General features: G+C 42.9%; 1 long non-coding RNA gene across 1 annotated transcript in view; it reads right to left on the reverse strand.

Moving 5' to 3' along the window:
* The window catches only part of LOC309666295, a 79,788-nt gene extending 68,514 nt beyond the window's left edge, over positions 1–11,274 (reverse strand). Inside the window, exon 1 of the long non-coding RNA XR_014267016.1 lies at positions 6,775–11,274. This is a non-coding gene — a long non-coding RNA (uncharacterized lncRNA). The remainder of the gene's footprint in view (positions 1–6,774) is intronic.
* Between the last annotated feature and the right edge of the window lie 3,886 nt (positions 11,275–15,160).

The following is a 15,160-nucleotide window of genomic DNA, read 5'->3' on the forward strand; positions in this document are numbered from 1 at the left end:
GGCTGACAGGGTCTTGGTGGTCCGGCCTAGTGTCAGGCCTGAGCCTCTGAGGTGGGAGAGCCGAGTTCAGGACATTGGGCCATCAAAGACCTCCCAGCCCCATGTAATGTCAATCAGCAAGAGCTCTCCCAGAGATCTCCATCTCAATGCTAAGACCCAGCTCCACTCAATGGCCAGCAAGCTCCAGTGCTGGACACCCTATGCCAAACAACTAGCAAGACAGGAACACAACCCCACACATTAGCAGAGAGGCTGCCTAAAATCATACTAAGGCCACAGACACCCCAAAACACACCACTGGACGAGGCCCTGCCCACCAGAAAGACAAGATCCAGCCTCATCCACCAGAACACAGGCACCAGTCCCCTCCACCAGGAAGCCTACACAAGCCACTGAACCAACCTTACCCACTTGGGGCAGACACCAAAAACAACAGGAATTACGAACCTGCAAGGCTGCAAAAAGGAGACCCCACACACAGTAAGTTAAGCAAAATTAGAAGACAGAGAAACACACAGCAGATGAAGGAGCAAGGTTAAAACCCACTAGACCAAACAAATGAGGAGGAAATAGGCAGTCTACCTGAAAAAGAATTCAGAGTAATGATGTAAAGAGGATCCGAAATCTTGGAAAAAGAATGAAGAAAATACAAAAAATGTTTAACAAGGAACTAGAAGAACTAAAGAGCAAACAAACAATGATGAACAACACAATAAATGAAATTTAAAATACTCTAGAAAGAATCAATAGCAGAATAACTGAGGCAGAAGAACGGATAAGTGACCGGGAAGATAAAGTAGTGGAAATAACTACTGCAGAGCAGCATAAAGAAAAAAGAATGAAAAGAATTGAGAACAGTCTCAGAGATCTCTGGGACAACATTAAACACACCAACATTCGAATTATAGGGGTCCCAGAAGAAGAAGAGAAAAAGAAAGGGACTGAGAAAATATTTGAAGAGATTATAGTTGAAAACTTCCCTAATGTGGGAAAGGAAATAGTCATCAAGTCCAGGAAGTGCAGAGTCCCACACAGGATAAATCCAAGGAGAAACACGCCAAGACACCTATTAATCAAACTATCAAAAATTAAACACAAAGAAAAAATATTGAAAGCAGCAAGGGAAAAACAACAAATAACATACAAGGGAATCCCCATAAGGTGAACAGCTGATCTTTCAGCAGAAACTCTACAAGCCAGAAGGGAGTGGCAGAACATATTTAAAGTGATGAAAGGGGAAAACCTACTACCAAGATTATTCTACCCAGCAAGGACCTCATTCAGATTCGACAGAGAAATTAAAACATTTACAGACAAGCAAAACCTAAGAGAATTCAGCACCACCAAACCAGCTTTACATCGAATGCTAAAGGAACTTCTCTAGGCAGGAAACACAAGAGAAGGAAAAGACCTACAATAACAAACCCCAAACAAGTAAAAAAATGGTAATAGGAACATACATATCAATAATTACCTTAGATAAACCCATGCACATATCGTCACCTTATTTTTGATAAAGGAGGCAAGAATACACAGTGGAGAAAAGACAGCCTCTTCAATAAGTGGTGCTGGGAAAACTGGACAGCTACATGTAAAAGAATGAAATTAGAACACTCCCTAACACCATACACAAAAATAAACTCAAAATGGATTAAAGACCTAAATGTAAGGCCAGACGCTATTAAACTCAGAGGAAAACAGAGGCAGAACACTCCATGACATAAATCACAGCAAGATCTTTTTTGACCCACCTCCTAGAGAAATGGAAATAAAAACAAAAATAAACAAATGGGACCTAATGAAACTTAAAAGCTTTTGCACAACAAAGGAAACCGTAAACAAGACAAAAAGACAACCCTCAGAATGGGAGAAAATATTTGCAAACGAAGCAACTGACAAAGGATTAATCTCCAAACTTTACAAGCAGCTCATGCAGCTCAATATCAAAAAAACAAACAACCCAATCCAAAAATGGGCAGAAGACCTAAATATACATTTCTCCAAAGAAGATATACAGATAGCCAACAAACACATGAAAGGATGCTCAACATCACTAATCATTAGAGAAATGCAAATCAAAACTACAATGAGGTATCACCTCACACCGGTCAGAATGGCCATCATCAAAAAATCTACAAACAATAAATGCTGGAGAGGGTGTGGAGAAAAAGGAACCCTCTTGCACTGCTGGTTGGAATGTAAATTGATACAGCCACTATGGAGAACAGTATGGAGGTTCCTTAAAAAACTAAAAATAGAACTACCATACGACCCAGCAATCACACTACTGGGCATATACCCTGAGAAAATCATAATTCAAAAAGAGTCATGTACCACAATGTTCACTGCAGCTCTATTTACAATAGCCAGCTCATGGAAGCAACCTAAGTGTCCATTGACAGATGAATGGATAAAGAAGATGTGGCACATATATACAATGGAATATTACTCAGTCATAAAAAGAAACGAAATTGAGTTATCTGTAGTGAGGTGGACGGACCTAGAGTCTGTCAGAGTGAAGTAAATCAGAAAGATAAAAACAAATATCGTATGCTAACACATATAATATGGAATTTTTTTAAAAAATGGTTCTGGTGAACCTAGGGGCAGGACAGGAATAAAGACGCAGACATAGAGAATGGACTTGAGGACACAGGGAGGAGGAAGGGTAAACTGGGATGAAGTGAGAGAGTAGCATTGACACATATACAGTACCAAATGTAAAATAGCTAGCTAGTGGGAAGCAGCTACGCAGCACAGGGAGATCAGCTCGGTGCTTTGTGACCACCTAGAGGGGTGGGATAGGGAGGGTGGGAGGGAGATGCAAGAGGGAGCGGATAAGGTGATATATGTATACATATATCTGATTCACTTTGTTATACAGCAGAAACTAACACAACATTGTAAAGCAATTATACTCTAATAAAGATGTTAAAAAATAATAAATAAAGTGGGTGAGGGAAGAGAGGAACAAAGAAACTTGCAGGGGTGATGGTTATGTTCCTTCCCTTGCTTCTGGTGATAGTTTCATGGACATACATATATGTATGTCAAAACTTATCAAATTGTATACTTTAAAAAGTGGCCCTTATTATATGTCAATTATACCTCAACATAACTGGTAAAAATTAACAGATAATAATAATAAATGCTAACTTGATCAAACTAGTGAAAGTAAGACAAGGGATAAAGAGGAACCAGCAAAGTAAAATAATGTAAGTTGGCAGAATAAAATGAGCATTATCAATTGTCATTAAAAGTAAATAAATGGAATTAGCCATTAAAAGACAGAGATGGTCAGATTGGCTTAAAAACAAATCAAGCTCTGTACTACATACAAAAAGCAGTTGTAATCTACTGGGTGCAAACTTCCCTGACTTGGAAGAATTAAAATGTTAGTAAATTAACTATTTCTCTTGAATAAGTAGGAGTTTAAACTTAGGATACTTACTAACATGATTTTACATAAATGATGATTCAAGAGACAGGCCAGTGTTGATTTTTAAATTAACAATCTAACAGTCTAAATTAACAAATTTTTCATAAGTATGTTGTCCTAGTTGGAGATTCTTGGAATAACACTACTTGCTTTGAGGGCTTGGTTGTATGATACATTGTACTGGTCTTCAATCTTTTATTCCCAAGGTTTCTAAATTGTTGCTTCTAAGTAGCTATACATATTGAGAGTCTTTGTGGGGCAAATCATGATTTGCAATTTAACCAATCAGTTACCAGCATTTTTTCATTTGTTTAAAGACTGGAGGATACTAGTTTAATGTATTATTCATTTGTTGATCCTCGGTGGCCAACAGATGTGACAAATCTTGGATAAGAAACATATCTCTTGATTTTCCTTTCTTGTGGAAGTGGGATTTTTGGCCAGTGTAATGACTGGCCCCGTACTTTGTTGTTCATTACTTGGTCCAGAGTTTCCATTAGGGTGGGGGAAGAGGGAGACAAGGATTGTGTCCAACCTATTTTGTGCCTTGATTGGCCCTCTACAAAGGACCAGAACTCAGTAACTGCTCACTGAAGGCTTTCATCAGTCCTGCCAGTGGGACAGTTTGGAGGGAACAGTGGTTGCATCAGAATCACCTGAGGCTTGTTAAAACAGGCACCTGGGCCCCTTCCCCCAGAATGGCCGACTCATGAGTTCTGGGATGGGGCTGAGAATGTGCATTTCTTTTTTTTTTTTTTTTTTAAACATTTTTATTGGAGTATAATTGCTTTACAATGGTGTGTTAGTTTCTGCTGTATAACAAAGTGAATCAGCTATACATATACATACATCCCCATATCTCCTCCCTCTTGCGTCTCCCTCCCAGCCTCCCTATCCCACCCCAGAATGTGCATTTCTACCCAGTTCCCAGTTGCTGCTGCTGCTGGTGACTGGAAGACCACAGTTTGAGGACCATTCTTTGTTTCATCCGTTTCCCATTCTCAACTTCAGCATCTAGTCATTTCTCTTGCCATCTTTGGGGTAAAAGTGTCTGGTAGTGCATGCCATGGTGCCTCCCCCAGGGTCCCCCTTTAAGACCTAGCCCCTCATTCCCTGGCTGCAGGGAGTGTTAGGCACCTCTGCCTGCATTAGCATCGGAAAACTAGATGCTGGGAGACCTCCTGAGTGGCCCTGGGTGTCAAGAACACAGCGAACACACACAGAAAATCCTCCAAGGCAGTGGTGAGGCACGTAAGAGGGAAGCCTTCACTGCCTTCCTGGCTTCTGGCTGGTCACAAGGGTGAAGCTGCCGCCGTCACCAGGGAAGTCAGCTGATGCCTGGCATACTCATCAACCTGCAGGCAGGCTCCAGAAGAACGTGCACAGGTGCGCACAAGCACACAGGCAGGCAGGTGAGGCGGCGGGGCTGGGAGGGGACAGGGCAGGAGGCGGGAGGACTCCTACCCAGGTGAGGGTTGCTGGGATCTCCCAGCCTGCTACCCCGCAGAGGCCAGCACGTTCTACCCTGCACTCACAACCCCTCAGAGACATTAGGTCTCAGAAATGCAGGGCAAGGAACAACGGTTTAACTAATGCTTTGGGTTTGTTTTTTTTTAATAAATTTATTTATTTATTTTTGGCTGTGTTGGGTCTTCGTTGCTGCGCACGGGCTTTCTCTAGTTGCAGCAAGCGGGGGCTACTCTTTGTTGCGGTGCGTGGGCTTCTCATTGCGGTGGCTTCTCTTGTTGCAGAGCACGGGCTCTAGGCACGTGGGCTCAGTAGTTGCGGCACACAGGCTCAGTAGTTGTGGCTCGTAGGCTCAGTAGTTGTGGCTCATGGGCTCTAGAGCACAGGCTCAGTAGTTGTGGCACACAGGCTTAGTTGCTCCATGGCATGTGGGATCTTCCTGGACCAGGGCTCGAACCCATATCCCCCGCATTGGCAGGCAGATTCATAACCACTGTGTCACCAGGGAAGTCCATGCTTCTGTTTCTTCATTCACTCATTCAACCAACATTTGTTTGAGCTTCTACTATATTGGGCTCTAGGTTAATCTTGGGATCCAAAGGGGGTTAAAACATAATCAATCCCTTTCAGGTTGTTCACAATCTGGTATAAGAGCTGGACAAGAAACAGGCAGTCCCAGTGAAGCACCTTGAGAGGCAGTATACGCCATGGATAACAGCTCTAGAGCCAGAACACCCAGCTCCAAATCCTGTGTGACCTTGGGCAAGTCACTTAACTTCTCTGAGTCTCCACGTCCTTATCTGTAAAATGGGGATGATAGCAGTGCCTACCTCATAGGTAGGTCTGGTGTCAGGTCTACATGAGTTAGTGTTTAAAATGTACCTGGAGCAGAGTCCTGATTGCTAGCTCTTGTCAATATTGGCATGACAACGAGAAAGGTGCTGAGGACAGCAGGGGAGGATAGGTCAGGAGCCCAGACATAAAACTAACCACCTCAGACTGGCAGCTTGCCCTCTGTAACGTGAGCAGATCCAAACAGAGCATCCCAAGGCCCCTTCCAGTGTGAGAGCTGTGGGCTGCTGGTGCCATCCAGTAGGTACACTGGACACGAGAAATAGTCAGGAGAGGTTCTCCTGCCGTGGACATGGTGGAGTTAGCGAAAGAGGGAAGATCCTCTCTATTTCACTTGGATTTGTAGGAAGTTTGACAACATCTCACTCACAGCCAAGGGCAGCAGTTGAGAATAGCCAGGGTTGGTTCCCATGCTCGGGCAGACCCCTCCTCCACCCAGGGCCCCCAGGACCCTGGGGGGCTATATCCTCCCTCTCTGTGTATCGCCTCTCCTCCCCACCCCTTCAGTGCCATCGCTCCATCTCTGGGCCCATTTTCCTGTTCTATTTGTAATTGTCACTGAGAACCTGCCGTCATGCACGTATACACACCTGCTCTCTTGGCCAGAGGGCCTACCAACCCCACAGTACTCGCCGGCTGGGAACTTTCAGAGAGCCTTGGACCAAGGCTTTTGGGAACACAGCCCTGTCCACGAAGACCCAGGTCAAGAAAGGACACCTGATGACATGAGTGCTGGAGCTCAGAGCAAGGGTGGTGTCTCCCTGGAGAGTGACTCCGGGGCGAGCCGGCCAGGAGAGAACAGACCAGCAGGCAGCCCTCACCGTGCAATACAGACCATATCCTGCTCTCAGCTGCCAATCGGGTGTGGTCCCAGCCACGTGCATCACCCTTGCTGGACATGGCTGGAGAGCACGGTCTCCAGCTCCTGATCTTCCGGCAGTCACGTGCCATGAGGGCGACTGACTACGGAGAAGAGAGAAATGACCGAGCAAATACAGAGGGTCCCCAGGGCCTACCTTGTGCTGTCCTATTCTCTATCACTTCTTGCTTTCTCCCTTCTCCTGAACTCCAATTAAGAAAAAACAGGGGTCGGGGGTTGGGGGGAGAGACCAAGCGCTTGGAACAACCTGGATGCTGATTTCAATCTAAAACACTGGGTCTGAGCCCTGGCCAGCAGCCCTCAGCAACTTCCAGCTCAGCCACCCTATGCCTCTATGGCTGAAAATACCCAAGCGTCTGATGAAGCAGCTGCAGTTAAATTTAGCCCTGGCAAACCTAGGGCTGGTCTGGGTGCTAGAAGCAGCAGAGGGGACCCACGGATGCAGCCAACGCAGGTGGGAGAGCCTCCAGCTACAGACAACAGCCAGAGTGGTGACAATGACAACACCTAGAGGCAAGGAGAGCCAGGGAAGGGAGACAGAGTGGGGTGAAGTTCAAGGCCCAAAGGGTCTTCTACTGCCATCAGCAGATACCCGGCAGGTAGCACGGATGAGTAAAGCATAAAGAAGGAAAGAAAAGGGAATGGTAGGGACTATGCTGAACTGAAATTTAGACTTTTTAAATAACACCACGTCAGCCAAATAAAATCCTGCCTTAGGTCTGCAGACGTTCACTGTGACACCCGGGCCCAGCTTTGCAGAGGAGGAAACCCCAAGGGGATATTCCACCACCAGCCATTCATTCTTTACTTCTTCAGTCTCCTGTTAAAATGCAGACTGTGGGCTTTAAGATTTTTTAGCTAACACAGTTATTCTTACTGATCCCTTTGGTTAAGAGAGAAGGAAAGAAGAAAAGAAATAATCAGCATGCATGAATAAATTATTTGGCAAATTCGCATTTATTAATACGTTCAGAATCAAATGTTACCTGTATAAAGCAGTTGTTGAATGAAAAGAATATTTGGCTTGCAGTCAGACAGGCTTGAGTCTAACTCCTGGCTCTCCCACCTGCTAGGAAATTAATTAACTTCCCTAAGCTGCAGCTTCCTCTTTGGTAAAAAAGAAAATAATATGCCTACCTTGGATTGCTATGAAGATTAAATAAAACAATACAGGACGGTGTTTGACATGAGATCATTCACACTTAATAAATGTTGCATGAATTTTAATCATCTGAGAGCCAGGTTCTGTAGGACAGGGACTCAGAGTGGAAAGGGGACAGCCCTTCACCCTGCCGGAGCTCTCCCAGAGCCTGCGTCGGGCCTCAATTTGAGTTGGCTTCTGAGCCACATGGAGCCACACTGCCCCCTTGTGCCCATTTGCCCCACTGCAGCTGCACTTGAGTTGTGCCTCACACCTTTCTCTCTTCCGCCATTGGAGGAGTATCAGGCCTACAGACCTACTTCACCCTTGTTTCTACTCCATGTGAGCCCCTCATGCTGTCTTATGCTGAGCTGGTTGGTTGCTGAAGGTCATTAGCTGAGTCTACAACAGCCTAGCTTGTCCAATCTCCCGAGCACACTGGCCACACTGGGGAGCATTTGTTTAGCCTCCCTGATCTAGTGCTTTAGCAGATTTCCAGCCCTGATGCTGTACTGGGATCCCCTGGGGAGATATTAAAATAGACATCCATTTGTACATTATACCTCTCTCCAGACCTGTGGAATCAGAATCTCAGAGGGTGAACTGGAGAAGCCATATAAAAAGAAAAAACTCAAAGGATTTCAAATTTAGCCAATTTTGAAAATGCATTGTTTTAACCCTGTACTGTGTTGCCCTCAGTCACCTCTCGCTTCTGTCTTGGCTTTGTAAGTAACACAAGCAAGAAAATACACTGCTCTCTGCACAGAAAATTAGTATTCTTATGGAGCGGGAAAAGGGAGGGGTGAGCAGCAGTGAGAGGGAGTAGACAGAGAACAAGAGGCACGAAGAAAGACACAGAAAGGCAGAACGAGGGGAAGGAAAACAGGTGTGCACGCAAACAAACACACACACACACACACACACACACACACACACCCCACACATACACAGAGAGAGAGAAAGATGGGGAAGAAAGGAAGAGAAAGAGAGAAATGAGAAATGAGAAAGGAGGGAGATAAAGGGAAGCACATTTTCATGACTGTGACAACATTTTGTAAGGCAAGAGGTAACTTAAACCCAACCAACGAACAAATCCTAGATTAAGAAAAAATTGTTTAATCTAGGCATAGGGTTAACATCTGCATCATGCAAATGCTCTTACATATTGGCAAGGATACAAACAACACAATAGAGAAATGAGCAGAGATATAAAGAGAAAATCCAGATAGCCAAGTCAGGAAAAGGTGTGTGAGTTCACGATTGGTTTGGGAAACGCAGATTGTTACTTTGTACCCATGAGGTTGGCAAAAATCAAAAAGCCACTTACTGATAGCTATGTAGGAGAAATCATTTCTTTAAATCTTCATGATAAAAATGTAAATTGTCCCAGAACCTTGAAAAGTTCTCAGACACCATCTAACAAAATTTACCTCTCATCATTCAGTCTACCTGTTCCATTCCTGGGACTGGATGCCCTAGAGATAAAATCACCAGTACACAATGATGTATGTTCAAGAATGTTCATGGCAGCATTGCTCATGGTAACAAAAACACTGGAAACAAAGGGGAAGTCCACTAATAGGGTACTGCTGGATAAATGTTAATACACTCAGCCCACTTAATATGTCTTATACAGCAATTAAGAAGAATGAAGAAAACCATATCACAGTTGGAATTTAAGGGATTGTATAAAAAACAATAATAAGGCAAAATGTTTATAATATGATTCCATTTTTGTAGAACATAAACAGTGACAGAAATTCTTATCGTGTGTGTGTGTGTGTTTGTGTACAGGGTTGGCATTTGGCCAGCATAAACTGATACAGCCACTGGATGTTTCAGCTAGTGTTTATTCTCACTGGTTGACACTGTGCATACTGGTTGCTACATATTTTGAATGTCACTGGTACGTACATGTGGTCATATCATTGCATGTGAGTACATAAATATGGAGAAAATACAGATAGGTACATACTAAGTTGTTAACATGGATTACTTGGGAAGGAAAATGGGGCATCAGTGGGATGGGGGGAGAGGGGTAGCCAACCTAATAAGGAAAAGAAAAATAAATTTTAAAAAAATGTGTAACATGATCATAATTATGTTATGCACTTATGTAAAATTGTACCTATATGTTTTCATGTATACAGAATTTCTTAAAATATAATCATTAAGAGTTTATGTTAGTCAACTATTGTTGCAGTAACGCTGTAGAATAAACCAAACCCCAGAGAAGCTATACAAGCTTAAGAATTCTGCCACAAGAGGGAGCAAGAAGTGTGGAGGAGGTATACCCACACAAGGTAGGAGAAAACCTCAGCTATAAGAGGTTACAGCTGTATATCCCATCTGAAGGCAAGTAAAGATTTAAGGAGGTATCTGCTGCTTCAAATGCAAAAGCAGCAACACAAAACTACAAGTAACATGAAGAATCAAGGAAGTATATCATCACCAAAGACTCCAATAATCATCCAATAAGTGAACTGAAAGGCATGAAATTCTGTGATCTAACTGACGAAGAATTCAAAATAGCTTTTTTGAGGAAACTCAATGAGCTAAAAGTAAGCAGAAAGACAATTCTAATGAAATCACGTAAACTATACATGAACAAAATGAGAAATTTAACAAAGAGGTAAAAATCATAAAAAACAATTCGGGAGCTAATGAATTCAATAAATGAAATGAAAAATGCAACAGAGAGCATTTACAGCACAATAGACAAAACAGAATAAGTGAGCTCGAGGGTAGGAACTTTGAAATAATGTGATCAGAGGAAAACAAAGGAAAAAAGAACAAAAAATAGCCAAGAAAGCCTACATGACTTATGAGACTCCACCAAACATACAAATACCAGAGCCACTGAGGTTCCAGGAGGAGAAAAAAAGCGAATAGCAGGCAGAAAGTTTATTTAAAAAAATAAGAGCTGAGAACTTGCCAAACCTGGGGAGAGACTTGGACATCCATGTTCATGAAACTAAGACATCACACTATTATCTCAATGCAAAAAGACCTCCAAGACACATTATAATGAAACTGTCAAAAATAAAAAGATAAAGAGAATCCTAAAGGTAGCCAGAGGAAAAAATATTGTAACCTACAAAAGAACCCCCATTAGGCTACTAGCAGATTTCTCAGCAGAAACTCTACAGGAAAATTACGTACGGGATGTCTTGAAAGAAAAACAACTGTCAACCAGGAATATTCTATCCAGCAAAGTTATCCTTCAGATATGAAGGAGAAATAAACTTTCCCAGGCAAAGAAAAGTTGAAGTAGTTCATCAGCACAAGATCTGCCTTGCAAAACACAGAAAGGAGTTCTTTAAGCTGAAATGAAAAGAGGCCAAATAATGACATGAAAACATGTGAAAGTATACAACACACTGGTAAAGACAAATATACAGTCATATTTACAAACCCTAATTCTGTAATAAGATGGTGTGTTAATGAATTAAGTATACTATAAAGGCTAAAGGAAAAGAGTATTAAAAATAACTACAGCTGCTATAAGTTGATAAAAAATATACAATGTAAAAAGAGGTAAATGATGTCATCAAAAATATAAAAGAGTGGGGGAAAAGGGAGGAATTTTTTTACGCCATAGAAGTTAAGTTGCTGTCACCGTAAAATGAACTATTTTATTTCAAAGATAGTTTTATGTAAGATGCATGGTAAACACAAATCAAACACCTAAAGTAGATTCACAAAAGATAAGGAAAGGGGAAAAGAGCATACCATCACAGAAAATCACCAGTTTACAAAGATGGGGGGAAAAAATGAAAAGAGAACAATAGGACTACAAAAGCAATTAATAAGGTGGCATTAATAAGTCTATATTTATATCAGAACTTACTCTAAACGGCAACAAACAAACCCAATAGAAAATAAATAGAAGACTTAAATAGACATTTCTGCAAAGAAAAAATACACATGGCCAAAAGGAACATGAAAAGATGCTCAACATCGCTAATTATTAGAGAAATGCACATCAAAACTACAACGAGGTATCACCTCTCTCCAGTGAGAATGGCTGTCATCAAAACCTCTAGAAACAGTAAATACTGGAGAGGGCTTAGAGAAAAGAAAACACTCCTACAGCGTTAGGGGGAATGTAAATTGGTAACAGCCACTAAGGAGAACAGTATGGAAGTTCCTTAAATAGCTAAAAACAGAGCTACCATATGATCCGGCATCCCACTCCTGGGAGGATATTTCGACAAAAAAATAACTCAAAAAGACACATGTATCCCAAACTTCATTGCAGCGTTATTTACAACGGTGGAGACATGGAATCAACCTAAATGTCCATCGACAGAAAATGGATAAAGACGATGAGGTCCATATATACAACAGGATATTACTCAACTATAAAAAAAGAATGAAATAATGCCATTTACCACAACAAAGAAGGACCTAGAGATGATCATACTACGTGAAGTAAGTCACAGAGAGAAAGATGAGTATCATATCATTTATAGGCAGAATCTAAAAATTGATACAAATGAACTCATTTACAAAACAGAAAAGGGTAACAGACTTAGAAAACAATCTTAGGTTACCAAAGGGGAAAGCTGGGAGGGGAGAGATAAATAAAAGGTTGGAATTAACATATACACACTAATGTATATAACATAGGTCATTAACAAGGACCTACTATATAGCCCAGGGAAATCCACTCACCACTCAACAATAACATATATGAAAAGACTCCGAAAAAGACTAGATATATATCTGTATGTACCTGAATCAAGTTGCTGTACACCAAAAACAAACAAAACAATGTAAATCAACTACACTGCAATATAAATCAAACACTGAATTAAAAAATAAAACAAAATGAAATGACTACTATAGTCCGTTCAGACCTCAATGACACTGGCTGGTGTCACATCCCTGGAGGCTGAGCAGCCATCGGTCCCAAGACTACACTGTCTGAGGGCTGAGGGAACTGGGAAGTGTGTGCCAGGAAATGAGCCCACATTGGACCCATAGTGTCTGAAACTCTCTGGATTAATCTCCAGACTCAGGCAAGCCCTCCACAGCGAAACCAAGCCTAGTGCACCCAAGCGATGGTGGACCCTTTGGTCTGGAAGAGCACTGAGAAGTCACCTGGTCCCCACGTCTCCTGATGCTGGGGTTCCCACCTCCAGCCTCCTTCCTCAGATTCGCCCCACCTATGGACGCCAGCATCCTCAGCATAGCAGTTTTGCATGGGTTGGGATTTGGGGAGAGGTGGGAGAGGGTGAAGGGAAAAGGGGACAAAGTAATGAGACACAAGCCCTTGGGTGTTTCTTGTGGCACACGCCACTCTCATTTACAACTCAGGAACATGACTTTCACTAAGGCTCTGGTGCCCCAGTAACCAGAATTGGGCATGAAGAAATCCTGCCGCTTTGTGGCCATTTCTCGTAACAACAACTTTAAAAGTGGTGCTTATTGGCATTTAATACTCTCAAGGCCTACAGGGCTGTAAATGACGCCTGCCCTCAGAAATGGCCTACGGTAGGTAATCGACTACAAATTCAAAACAGGGCAAGTTTTCAGGAAAACTCTCTCAAGAGGTAAATTTTACTCACACTGTTTAAAAAGAAAAAAAAGCACATGAAAACTTCCTCAACATTGCTCATTATTAGAGAAATACAAATCAAAATTACAACGAGTTATCACCTCCCAACAGTCAGAATGACCATCATCAAAAAGTCTACCAAAGGTAAATGCTGCAGAGGGTGTGGAGAAAAGGGACCCCTCCTAAACTGCATGTGGGAATATAAATTAGTAACAGCCACTGGGGGAACAGGATGGAGGTTCCTGAATAACCTAAAAACAGAAGTAGCCTTTAATCGGGCAATCCCACTCCTGGGCGTAATCCAGAGAAAACTATAATTGGAAAAGACACATGCACCCCAGCGTTCATGGCGGCACTATTTGCAATAGCCAAGACATGGAAGCCACCATAAAGTCCATTGATAGGAAAATGAATAAACAAGATGGGGGTACATATACACAAGGGAATATTACTCGGCCATAAAAAAGAATGAAACGATACTACTTGCAGCAACATAGATGGACCTAGAGATGATCATACTAAGTGACAGAAGTCAGAGATAGAAACACAAAAACCATAGGGTATCACTTAAGGGTGGAATCTAAAAACGGATACAAAGGAACTCATTTACAAAGCAGAAACAGGCTCACAGAATTAGAAAGCCAACTTAGGGTTACCAAAGGAGAAACATGGGGTGGGAGAGCGATAATCAGGAGTTTGGGATTAACATATACCCACTAATATAAATAAAATAGATCATCCACAAGGACCTACTGTATAGCACAGGCAACTCTACTCAACACCCTGTAATAACCTATAGGGGCAAAGAATCCGAAAAAGAGTAGCTATACGTCTATGTATACCTGAATCAAGGTGCTGTACACCTAAAACCAACACAGCATTGTAAATCAACTATGCTCTAATATAAAATGAACATTACTTTAAAAAATACAAGGAGGGGACTTCCCTGGTGGTCCAGTGGTGAAGAATTTGCTTACCAGTGCAGGGTACGCGGGCTCGATCCCTGGTTGGGGAACTAAGATCCCACGTGCCACGGGGCAACTAAGCCCACAAGCCCCAACTAGAGAGAGAAAAACCCGCACATCACAACTAGAGAGAAGCTCGCGCGCCGCAACGAAAGATCCCACACGCCGCAACTAACACCGTATGCAGCCAAATAAATAAATATTTTTAAAAATACAATGAAATGCCTATAATATTCCCCTGAGGCCTCGATGACCCGGGCTGCTCTCACACCCCTGGAGCCTGAGCAGCCTTGGGTCCCAGGGCTGGACTGTCCTGGGGCTGAGGGAGCTGGAGACGATGTGCCAGGAAATGAGTGCCCACTGGACCTGTCGTGTCTGTCCCCTCTGGATGAAACCACAGTCTCCAGACAGCTAAACCAAGCCAAGTGCACCCAAACGATGGTGGACCCTTTGGTCTGGAAGAGCTTTTTAAAGTCACCTGGTCTCCATGTCTCCTGGTGCTGGGCTCCTACCTCCATCCTCTTTCCTTAAGGTCGCCCCACCTACGGATGACAGCGCCCTCAGCATAGCAGTTTCGCACGGGTTGGGATTTGGGGGGAGGCGGGAGAGGGTGAAGGGAAACGGAGACAAAGTAATGAGACACCAGCCCTTGGGTGTTTGTTCTGGCACATTCCACTCAAATCTACAAGCCCCAAACAGGATTCCCCCTAAGGCTCCGGTTGCCAGGGTAACCAGAGTTGGGCCTGAGGAAATCCTGCCGCCTTGTGGCCGTTTTCTGAAACAGCAACCTCAAAAAGATTTCCTATGGGCCCTTAAGATTCACAAGGACGGCTGGGCTCAAAATGATACTTGC

This window comes from Balaenoptera physalus (genome assembly GCF_965194825.1).
Source record: "Balaenoptera physalus genome assembly, chromosome: 8".
In the NCBI taxonomy this organism is placed as follows: Eukaryota; Metazoa; Chordata; class Mammalia; order Artiodactyla; family Balaenopteridae; genus Balaenoptera; species Balaenoptera physalus.